Raw genomic sequence first — 12,563 nt, forward strand, 5'->3', positions numbered from 1 at the left:
GGAGATGTGAAATGCCTGCAATGTTCCTCCATCCAGGCTGCACCCTGGCCAGTCAGCATTCACTCTGGTGAGCCAGAGCATATGCATTAAATCCTGCATTAAAACTCTGCTGATAACACTGTGCTTATTAAATAATACAAACATTTTTCCTGTTTGCCAACCAGTGGGGATCCCTAGTACACACTGGGGAAGCATGAACTATAAAAGCTTCTATTCTTTTTTAATTAGGCTGTATCTAATTAAAATCATTGCCTGCCATTACTAGCATTTATAAAGTATTTTCCAACCCAGCATGACTCATGGGGCTATATGGAGACAGATTGCACTGCAGTCTATTTGGGATGTGTTTGCCTGTGCTGTGCAATCGTCCTTTATCATCACAGGCAGGCAGTGTTTGTTCAAATTATTATTCGGTGTGTACTGCCAGCCATCCAGGCCTCCACAGTTCTTTTTATAAATTCACTGATTAGCCTATTTTGAATATGAAATACGGATTTGAGATCCAGCTTGGGGCTCTGAACAGACAAATCATTTGAAGGAGGACTGTCCCTAGAAGTCGAATTTAACAGCTCAAGATGCCAGGCTAGTTCAGGAGTCAGCTATTGCAAATGATATGGAAACACCAGCAGTCTTTCTATTAACCCTTGTGGGAATGGAAACCATCACATGTGCTCCGAGCAGCCTGCTCAGGCTTGGCCCATGAGGAGTGACTCTTTTGTAGGGAAGCAAAGACCCTGGCAATGGCATGGCATAGGCTGCCATAGACAATCCCAGTAAAACCAGGGTTAGCCAGCAACACCCACTGGAGTAGAGCCAGGTGTTCTTTTAAAGAGAGAGCAACCGAGAGCCTGCATGGAAGGATGGGAAGAAGCTGCGGCAGGCAGAGGTTTTGCCTACATTTGCCTGAAGAACAAAAGCGTCTGAAGAGGGCACGGGGTGTGGTTGAGAATGGATGGGGGGAAATGGACTGGGAGGGAACCGCGCCCAGAGGGAACTGGGCCAGCTGGTTTGTGCAGGGCAGGAGCAGTCTGCAGACCCAGTGTTGAGGGATGGATGCTGTGTGGGGCAAGGGGACACTTGGGGCTTAGGGAAGTGCAGGGAGCTGCCCACAGAGCTGAGAGTGGCTGCTTCAGGTCAGGCAGTAGTGCTTGAAATGATCATGCTGGTTTGGCAGGATCTTGGATGGAAGCATGTGAAGTAATGTGCAACATGTCAAACCCCCAGATTTACAGGCTGAGAGCTGATTCCCAGGTGTGGAGGAGGACTGCGGGTTTGTAGGCTACAGGGTTTAGAGCAGCAGCTCAAAGGGGTCAGACATCCTCTACTCAGGAGGTGTGTCTGCACTGGAAGGATGCAAGGGGTGAAGCAGAGTAACCCCCGAGAGAACCCACGCTCCTGAGGAGAGGCAGGCGGGAAGCAGTGCTTCTGCTGGGGCATGTGCAGGGCTGCTCCCCTTCCCTGCCCTCCACAGCCCCTGCTTCGTGCCCCCCACCGCACCCTCCAGCTCCCTCAGATTGGGTTCGAATGGTGGTGCAGATGTGAGGGGTGAGAAGCAGGCGAGGAGATGGGAGCAGGGTGCTGAGTGAGAGGACACAATGGCAGTGGCAGCCACTGATGGAGCAAGTGAAAGTAAAAGGTTCAGCTCCACAATCACAGAGTGTATGGGTGAGCTGAAGCTGTTGCTGTGTTAGTGCAAGGTTTACAGTTGTATTTCAGCTCTTTTTCACTTTCTGTGATATGTTTTTCTTCCAAGTGTTATTACAGTGCATGAAACATAGGTGTGATGCTATTATTGTCTTTCCTTTAAGTCAGATCATCCCAAGTAAGACATGACAAGACATGGAATTATTCTAAAATTAAAATCTTACCATATAAATTTAAGTTTTTAGTGTAGGGTTGCCCATCTGAGATTATACCAGCTTTATTCTGAATGCTATACCTAATACAAAATAAGATGTCATACCTGCTCTGCAAGCTGATAATCTAAAAGGCAGGGCCTTTAAGGAGAAAAGGCAATATTTTTAGCTTTATTTTGTAGGTGAGGAACTGGGACACACAGACTCAAATTACTCCCATGTCATGCAGACTAGGAATTAACATGTGTTTTGAATTTCCAGTTTCATCTTAACCACAAAACCAAATTTTTTCTTTGAGTAGGGATGGTTTGTTCTGCTTTTTAAAACATTTCTTATATGGAGTGCTAAAATAATTTGAAGATCTTGCTGTGCTATGGTTGCTCCCTTGACACTTGGACAACTACTTTTATGTCTGCAGCATTTTCTTCTCCCACTGTGGATCAAAATAGAAATTTTCTTACCTCGTGAAAGAAAGTCTTTGCTACGAGTACTTATTTTTTTCACTGTACCTTGAAGAACAGTTGTGTGCATCATCCAGTATGAGCTTTGCACTATTTCTGGTGTTAAAACAACAACAATAAAACCTCCTGGTGCTCTTTCCCACAGATAAACAGTGTGGTAATTAATGAGAATACAGTTATTCCTCAACTGTCACTCAATTGGCTTTTATGGGTCATTTTTTCATTTATCTTTAATTACATGTAGAGAAAGAAGAAGCTGAGGTTGTGCATGGGACAGGGCTGGTCGTTGCCATCTAACAGGGATGAGCTTTGGACTTATGTTTTCCTGCTGTAGAACACAAAAAGAGTCAGTGAGCTAACACCCAGGTTAGGTCCTGGCAAGTTGGTTTTCGCCTCCACACTGCTGGTGGAGCAAGCTGACTGTTTTCTGAGCTGCTGCTGTGCTGAAGCTGCTACTGAGCCATTTGGGTTGGCATGATCATGTTCTGCTGGGAGCCTGATTTACCTTCAAATTTAGGCCTTGCACCTTGAGAATTGAAGGCAGCATCTTGGGTGGATTTTTTTAGGGGCAGCTGTTTTTACCAGCAGAAGGCACTGGGTTAGACTGCCTGGATCCCAGTGCCCTTCAGCAATTTGTTCTTCATGTCTTAATGCAACGGTATTGTTCCAGATGCCTGAACTTCTCACAGGAAAAGCACAGGGAGGAGGATGCTAAAATTAATTTAGGGTGATAACAAGTTTATACTTGTTCTGCTCTTTCCCCTGTATGGCTGTAAGAGGCAGAAAATTAAGGGAGACCAACCTTCAGGCTGGGCTGCAGAGGTCACTTGCCTCTTTACATCTCAGAAAACCACACTCCCTCACACCCCAAGCAGGACTTACCCTCCATCGCTCACCTGTTCGGTGTCTGAGTTTGCTTTCCTTCCTGAGCTGAGCATGTGAGTTTGAGAGCTCACACACCAAATCACAGAAGAAGAATGGGAAACCTGCCCGTTTGGTTTCATCTGGTTTCACCGGTTTGCAGCCACACTGAAAAGAATTTTCAGCCTGAAACAGCACTTTATAGCAGAGGAGTTGCTTTTCAGTACCATTGAACACAAAATGATTGCAGGTCTTTGGAATCACATCTCCTCCAGCTCTGGTCTTCCCTGGCACCACCAGAAAGATGGACCTGCTTTAGATCACCTGGGCTTTGGCCAAAACGATCTGTGTCTGAAAGAAAATACTGCCAGAGCAGTTAAATTTAGCCTTATTAATTATTTCTGGCAGCTCATGCAGCACCAATTAAACAAGGACTTAATTCCCCAATGATTTTAGCAAAATTTTCACTTTCAATCTGTTTTAAGTCCTAGATATGCAATCTATTAGAAGATGGTCGCTTCCTGAATAGTTTAAATTCAGGTTATTTCATGAATGAAAAGAAAGGATTTCTTTACTGTGAGAAATCATTAGTATATGTGCTTTTAACTTGTCTTTTTTATTAGCTGTACCATGCTACTTCTTGCTTGGTTGCTTTTGTTTGCCTACTCTCAGACTCTAGAGATGCATTTACCCTAGATTTCTACTTGTCAGACTTAGTGTAAGAAAAAATGTGGGGGGTTTGTGGGGGGTTTTTTGTTTGTTTTCTGAAGAGTACAGCCAGACCACAGGCAGGTATTGTTGTGTAACTACTCATTAGAGTGGCACCAGGAGCAGGACAGCAATTTGAATGCCTGTAAGGTAATAGGAGCTTAACCCCAGGTACAGGGCTGCCCTGGCTGGCCCTGAACCTTTCCAGGAGGTGTGTGGGAAGCAGTGTAGCCATGCAAGCCTGCTCAGCAGCAGAGCTCTGTTGTCACCTTGTCCTACTGTGTGCTGCATGGACACCTGCTGTGTGCCAGCCTCACACCCTGGGTGAGGGCAGGAGCTGCCCCAGCCATATGTCCAGGCACAAGGCTTCTTCTGGGGGTGAAAAATGGGTGAATGGCATTTCTATGGTGGACTTTTCTATTATAGTCCCTGCTATCCAGGGAGCTGCTGGCTGTGATGCCAGGACATGCAAACATGCTCTGGAGACATCAAACATATGGGGCATTACAGACACCCAACACCTTGGTGATTAAGGAAACTGCTCCTTCCCTGCACTAAGGTTTATATCATAATTGCATTAAGAGTTGTAATATCTTGGTGGGTGTAATTGTAGATAGGATATAAACTTGTGTGTCCTATGAATAGGTAAAGCATGTAGTGTGTGTTGAAAGACAGAAGCAGATGTTTCACATTGCTTAATAAACACTTTCCCAAGCTGTCACATCTTCATCCTCAACATGGGTCACAAGAGAATCAAAGTATAACATGTTTGTAAACATGATCAGGTGCGAGTCAGCAAAAGGAAAGAAGTGCAATATGAAATGATAAATTGCATGTTTATATGCTCATCTATCATAATAGAGTAGGGCCTGGGAAGAATTTTAGCTAAAAAATTAATCACAATATCTTTAAAAGGAGCATCATTCCCCCTCTATTTAATGCAGGCTCCTAAGTTACTTCTCTGTGGAAACGATACAAATGTAACACTCATTTCGTTTGTAGTCACACCTGCAGTCCCTTGTTCTTACAGTTTCTGATGGTAACTAACATGAAGTAAGAGCTGGTATCTTCCAGGAAGCTCTTCTTTTAACTTCCAGGAAGCTCTTCAAGCTTAGTTTAAATATCCAGAAATGCTTGCAATGACAGTAAAAGTAATTATCTCCCTAAATTCCTAGTGTTTGAAGCACTCCTTTATCAAAGCAGCTGATTCTCTGCTGATGTGCATCTTGTGTAGCTGTCTGTGCTTGTGTGGAGGCTGCATACACCTTTTCTGCTTCGGCAGCATGTCAGGTGTCCAGCAGTACCAGAGGGATGCGCTTTTAGGGTCAGAAAGGGCAGGAATCAAATATCCTGAGAAAATGTAGCCCTTGCTTTGAAACATTAACTAACTTTGGCAAATTAGAATGGACAAAAAGACCCCACTTGTCTTTTCAAACAGTTCTTTAAGACTACGTGAGTTCAATATGGAGAAAGAACAGCTTTTAGCTATATGCTCCTTCAGCAATCCCTAGCACTGTAGCCAAAAGTTTCATGTGAAGCTTGTTGATGTTGTCTGCGATATTTGATTGGAAGTTATTACCTGAGTTTGTTATTGTTTTTCCTACTGAATTAATGGGCCTTTAGTGCTGGAGACAGCACCAAGAAAAGGCAAAGTGATCCCCATTTCACACCCAACACTATACTTGGCAGGGCCAAAAATGCCAGAAATGTCCCGAATGCAAAAGATGAACAAAGGCTGGAAATAGGTTGTCACTGACTCTTCAGGCAGATCATGTGTCAAAGATGCAGCTGGCTGGAGTGCAAAAGGACAAAAGCATCCCTGGCTCCCCTGCAAACTCAGCTGAGGAAAGGTGCTGTCACACACCAGTAAAAGCTGTCTGTGCCCCAACAGATGATGGACAAATCCTTATCTCTGAGCTGATTACCTGGCCTTGAATTTAAATATTTTCAATTTTTCTTTATTTTCTTTTTGTTAGAATAATTATTTTAGTTTTTGACTGTCCAGATGGCATTTTACTTGAATGGCATACGCTTGTGTGACACTTCAAAGGCTTCTTCCTCCATTGCCATTTTTGGAGGTTTCTGTGCCTTTTGATTTTTGGGAAGTCCTGGGGTGGTTCTTGCTCTTTAATTTTTAAGTAAGTACCAGGTTGTTGTCATCCATTGTGTTTAGAACTCAAGGTCAATGCTGCTAAAGTGAGATCACTGATCAATGAACACTGATTGCCTTCAAGACAGTGCTCACTTTACTGAGGATCTCATACTAAAAGTGTTCTTAGGCATGAACTATGGTCACTGCAAGGATTCAAATAATCTTTACTTTCAATATTAATTTTGTTTCATAAGTAAAGCTCTTTCCTGTGACAACCCTGTAAAGCCAAAGAAGCCTTGCTGTGAGCTCATGTGATAAAAGCCAGGATTGTTGCAGAGTCATACACAAAGCGCAGTGCAGAGGGACCAGGTTAGCTCCCAGTGTAATTCCAGCCTCTGCAGCTTGGTCTGGAGCAAAACTTGGCTTGACCTTGTAACCAGCAGGTTTGTTTATTCCTGGGATGTAGGACCTGGCTGGCCATGCCCATCCCAGGAAGGGTACAAGAGCCTCCAGGCCAGGTATGGCAGACATCCTACCTAGGAAAACCTGATGCTTAGAAATGCTGTCTATAAAAGGAGTCTTCTGTGGACTTGCAGCAGCATTATTAGCTGATATTCCTTGTTGGAATGTTAAAGGCAAATAACCTATAAGAAATAGCTCAGTGTTTCTGCAAGACTGATACAGCTGGTTTACAGCAGCATTCTTCAGAGCCGTCTGTGTCAGATGTCTTTGGTTTGCCTGGCTGTGTCTTGCAAGGGGCTGCAGATTGTCAGCTTTGGGATTTCCCTTGAAAGAATTTGCTGTGATCACAGGGCATCAGGAAACCTCTTTTTTTTCTGTAGAGAGATGAGGGAATTTGGAAAATACTGAATAGCATGATCAAATAATTTACAAGTCTGACTTTGAGTTTGTTTCCTTTCCCTGAGCTATTTATGCAGCACATGTTTGAAGGCAAGCTGTGAGTGTTATACAAAGAAATCTGCTAGCATGCAATCTCCAAGAGGAGATTTAAGATTTCATTTCAGGCAGGATCTGGATCACAGGAGCTAATAGGAAGAGCTGTTTACACTGCTCTGGTAGCCATAGCAAAAATTTAGAGTGTTTAATGCTTGTATTTCCATACTCCATTTCTGCTGTGGTGAAGGGCATTTGCATGCATGTACTGACTGAATGAAATGCCCACTGATGTGAAACCATGTTTTGTCATTAATTGCAGAAGCTAAGGTGACTGTAAGACGGAACATGGAAGCTTCATCTCACCCACCAGAGTTTATTGCCATAAACCAGTGATGGGTGTTGTTCTGCTGGTGAGCTCTGGTGAACTGGCTGTTCTCCTGTGGTAGCAATGCCCTCCAGGACTCTGGAGTCTTGCCCCAGAGCTGAGAGGCAGCAGAGAGCAGAGAAAAAGATCTGGTTTCCATCTGCCCACCCTGCATGAACATGAGCGAATTAACTTTTCTTTCTCCAGTTACAAACCTTTAATGTAGCAAGAGCATGAGCTCAGTGCAGTAACCTGGGCTACACATCTGAGTTCAGGTAGTCCAGCCAACTCACCAGAAGTGAACAATTGTGGCTCTTGCCTTCTTTTCTGTTTTTGCACTGTAAATGGTGCTTTCCCTCCAGCTACCACAGCCATCCCTTACTGGTGAGGAAAAGCAGTAATGCCCTGTTTTTAAAAAGCAATAACTTTACAAAACACCCCTTAGTTGTGATCTCAACGTGGTAAAGAAATGCAAGCAGTCCACACCACTCCATCACCCATCAACAGTTTCATCTTTTCCCAGAAAATAGGTAGATTCCCTGAGATCCTCATGGCTGTATGGGAATGCAAGCCCTGGCAGCAGGGGAGAGCCAGAGGTTGAGATTCAAGGTATTACAGAGGCTCTGCTGAACTGGCAGCTCCCTGCTCTGTCTGCAGCATGTGGTTCTGAGGGTTTGCCTTCCCTCCCTGCAGACAGAGGTAACTTTCGGGTCTTAAATCTCCAAGTACACATAGAATTTGACAACTGCTTTGAGTTCCTGTTAGTGCTGGGCTTGCACAAACCCTATACTTTGTGACAAATACTGCAGCTAAATGCATCCATTAAGAGAAAGTATGAAGTGGCTGCTTTTGCCTCTGATCATGGTCTGCTTGGGCTGGCACTGCTGTCAGGCATTGACCTGCTGGCTTCAAATGTCCTTTCATGACCTGCCCCACCACTTTGTCCATATCAGAGTCTTTCAGCTTGTGATGTTAGGGCATAATCTTTTGTGCCTTTCTCTATTGACCACCTCCTTTTCTTCTCATTTTTTATCCCTTTTTTATCTCATCTTCTCTTTTTTTTTGTTCTGTCTTCCTAGGCTCCCAGATCCTCCTTCTGTTATGAAACACATGCAAGAACATAATGGCAATAGCTCATGGCGGTTGGTATGGTAAGAAACTCTAAATACTATGATACTATCCCAGAAATTAGAGCTGGTTGCAGGATCTATTTTTTTAGTTCAGGTATATTTGAGTGAATGGAAATACTTGAAAATAGAATTCTTTCTGAGAAAGTTACCCTTTGTCCTGGTGTAAACCAGCAGAAGGATAAAATTCATTGAAGAGGGAGAACTCAGCATATGGCATGTCTGCATGGCTCAAGTCAATGTCAAGACTTCAACTGCCTTCAGTGGAGTCAGGATTTCTCTAACAAAGGGAGGCTGCACTGCTAGATTAAACTGCCTTGATTACTGTCACTGGAAGCTCTGCTTGATTAGACACAACAGAATTTGTCCTGTGGAAGAGGTTCAGGAGAGTGAGAGAGCACAATGGAAATCAGCCCTGGAAAAAAATCTGATTGTGAGAGGTGACCTGAACTCATACACTTGAGGCCTTATTAAAGGGAGACTGTTCAGTCACACAGTTACAATGGCTATAGCAGGGAAGGAGTTTTTCATTAATTATTCAACAGAAGGGAGATCTATATTTTGCCTCAAACTGACACTTTTTACCATCTGCTTAAAACATAACTGTCTACTAAACAACTATTATCCACATGGGCTTTTTCTCCTTTTTTAGAGTAATCATTATGCTAAACTTCCAGATTGTTTAAGGTATCTGAGGTCCAAGTATGAGCATGCTGTTACAAATAGCTGATATTTGAAATTGCTATTCCTTGTCATCCGTTTGACTGACAGCTAATTAGTACATTTGTTTTTCTCAGTTGTAATTGTGATCCAGCAGTGGCCTTGATCTTGCTGTTATATCTGAGCTTAACTGCAGTCCTGTAATCCCAACAGGCTCATTTTTAAAGGGCATAGTGACTCAAATTCATGCATACTATAACTATTGAAATTAGCACTTTTCACCAGGAATTAATTTATCTCAGTATCTACAAGTGCCCTGGACACATACAGAGGGTTGTTAGCAGTGGGCCCTGAACATGAAATGAGCAACCAGACTTTAACTGCTTGCTTTGAAGGTGTCATTTAAACGAGATTTTCTGTGTGTCCCCCCCAGGCATCCCACCTCCACTCCTAGGGAAAAAACCCAAACCAAACCCCTCCAAAAAACTACATTTGCTGCTTGGGGTCTTTGAAGGGCACCGGATTTATGCTAAACTTCATGAACGAAGCATCCTGAAAATAGAAATTCAGACGTTTGTTTTCATGGGTACCTGAATTCCAAAACGAATATAAACAAACACTTCTTATATGCCAAGAAATATTTTTAAAGTAGTTAATGGTAAATTAAACAGAAATTTGTGGCTCTTGTATGGTGAGTGTTGCAGCAGAGGACTGTAATCTTCTTCGGTCCTGCATTTTTAGAGTGCTGTACAGAAATGTGCATCCGAAGGGCTAACATGGCTCTGTAGTTGGCTAACCCTTCATCACTCCAAATGCCATGCTACAGTAAGAAACCAAGACAACAAGGCTGTCTTCAGAATAGAATCCTGCACAACTGGAGGCTGACCTCTGCTGAACTCTGTCCCTAGAAGCTTGTGCAGGCTGGCTGGGGACCTGGAGCTGGCGGAGCAGGCAGTGAGGAGCCGCGGCCCCGCACGGGCACATGGGCAGGAGGCTGCAGGCTGAGCTGCACAGCTCCCACCCGAGAGTGCTGAAGGACACCTTTTCAAGAAGGGGCGAAAGGCCATGCCAAACATTTCCAGTGTTGCTCTTATCTAGAAGGGGAACTTTCTTAGATCTATACAACTCGATGTTTGCCACACTCTCATTTTGAGAAGAATGGTGGTAGATGGGTCACAGTATTGGAAATAATTAATTAAATTTTAATTGTAAAGCAAAAGGACACTGTAAGCATATCGTTGTGCATATACTTTTGTATCCATTTTGTGTGCTTTAAAAATCCATTTTGTATTCTTTCCTCTTACGTAACTGAATTTGTAAATTCTCTCTCATCCTTGCAGATTGGGCTGGAATTCTGAGCTACGGGTTGGGACCTCATTATCAGACATTGCCATGCAAGGCAGTGCTTACTTAGCCAGCCAAACAGCAGCTGAATTGCACCTTATCAGCTGTGCTCAAACAGCGCATTTCACCACCCGGGTGGCTGAAACGTGCTTCTTTTCAGATGCCTTTTCAGATTCATGGCAGACTCTGCATATGCACCACCTGCAAACAAGAGCTCCCGAGTGACTGCTGTCCATAGTTCTGCTGTCTCCAGCGGCAGGGAATGAATGTCACAGCTGGTGGAGTTAAAGGCATCCATTATCAGTGTAGTACCAATCATTCTCCATAATTCTGGGTCACTACAAATCCTTGTATTATTGCATTTATAATACATAAAGTGTTTGAGGAAAAAAAACCCCTTTATTTTCATATGAGGATGATGTTGACAAACTAGCAGGGGAGATAAAATTGTAGAAAACATGACAATCACTAAACACTCCAAGACGGCTTTCATACAAGTTTAACCTATTTTGTATTCACTTAGCCACCCAACAGGAAACTCCATAAACCCACATGAATTCTGTTCGAGGAGGTTTAGTTTAGCATAACTGGGTGGCAGAGCAGTTAAGCTCTCTCTGGCTGAGACACCTGGGAGCCATTAGTTTCCCGGAGACTAAAGACTGGCTTTTGGGAATGGCTGATGATTTGCCTTGCATCACTGCCTCAGGTGTTCTGCATACCTCCGGGGCTTCTTAGTGGCCAGCCCGGTGCTCGGTCCTCCTGCCTGCTCAGCGTTGTTCCTGCTCCAGGGACTACATGCCAGAACAGCTTCTCTGCTGACAGATCTTTGTCTGGCCCTTGCCCACACTTCATCTGACCTTTGGTACCTCTCTGGGAAAAAGAGAAGTGAGTGTGAACAAATCAAACTCTGTAATTCCACCTACGTTCATTTGTACACCCCATTTGTAAACGCAGCGAAGGAGGCAATATAACACAGCTATTTGGGAACTGAATGGGTAGGAACAACTCTCCCTTGGAGCAAGGGAAAATATCTTTTTTGTGACTGCACCATCAGATTCTGCACCAATTCATGCTGAGAGGGTTTGCTGGGGATGAATTTGTGCTGGTCATACTTGTGTCTTTTTGTTACTGGCATGTTTTTATTCCTTTAAAAAACGCGCTTTGCATCAGTTGATCTAATTTGGATCTGAAACCTTTTGATGTCATATAAGCATTTATTGCCATTAAAATCGTGCCTGGTGTATCGACATTTTCAGGCTGTTTTGTAAAGTGCCTTTTACACAGGGTGGGGGAAATGCTGTAGTGTGGTACACAGGCAGTTTAATTTCACCTCTGATTTCTTTGGTTGAACCTTGTGTACAAGTTGCAATGATTTAAGAAGGTCTGACTACAGGAAACACGGAAGAATAAAAATGAGAGGCAAGTTAAGTGATGTTTGGACACTGAATTTTCTCTTAGTTTTTCTTTAGCAGACACCTCTGCTATGCCTGTGGGTGGTTAGATCTTTGGCTTACTGGCTAGAAGTCCGTATTACCTTCACAAGCTCTTTAAGGCAAGCTGTGTTTGTTTTCACTGTGCTTTTAATGCATCCTAACAGACAGTATTGCTTCTTTACTGTTGTGTGCCAGAACTAAATTTTTGCTTCTTCAGTGAGCTGTTTTCTGGCAATCTCTCACTTTCTTGAGGGTGATATGGTCCCCACAGAACACAAAACAAGTTCACAGATAGGCCAGAGTTAACTGTAGGACTCTTCACAGGTGGTAATGGACCTCCACTCCTATTTTAGTCCTGGTATAGCTTTTTAAGAAAAATGGAGAGAGGGTGAAATAGTTTAACAGTTTGGGTTTGTGATATGGACCACTGACCTCAGCTAATATAAACCTAAGATGTAAATGCACCTTGCTACTAAAGCAACTTCTGTCTTCTCCACAGCAGTTTTATGATCTTTTAAGGTATAACATACCTGTAAATGAACCCCTGAGAAACATCTCAGTGTGGCTCTTTGTCTTCATTCAGATATTATGAAGTCCACTTTCCACTGCTGCACAAAGAGGGACAGCTAATGAGGGATATACTGCTCATGTGTGCCACTTGGTACTTTCATGGGACGGGTAAATCTGAAGTGCCTTAAATTGGCACACATCTACCACTATTTCCAGTATAGTGAGAGCCATGTAATTAATTTCTAACATT

Source organism: Corvus moneduloides, chromosome 9 (assembly GCF_009650955.1).
Source record: "Corvus moneduloides isolate bCorMon1 chromosome 9, bCorMon1.pri, whole genome shotgun sequence".
NCBI lineage: Eukaryota > Metazoa > Chordata > Aves > Passeriformes > Corvidae > Corvus > Corvus moneduloides.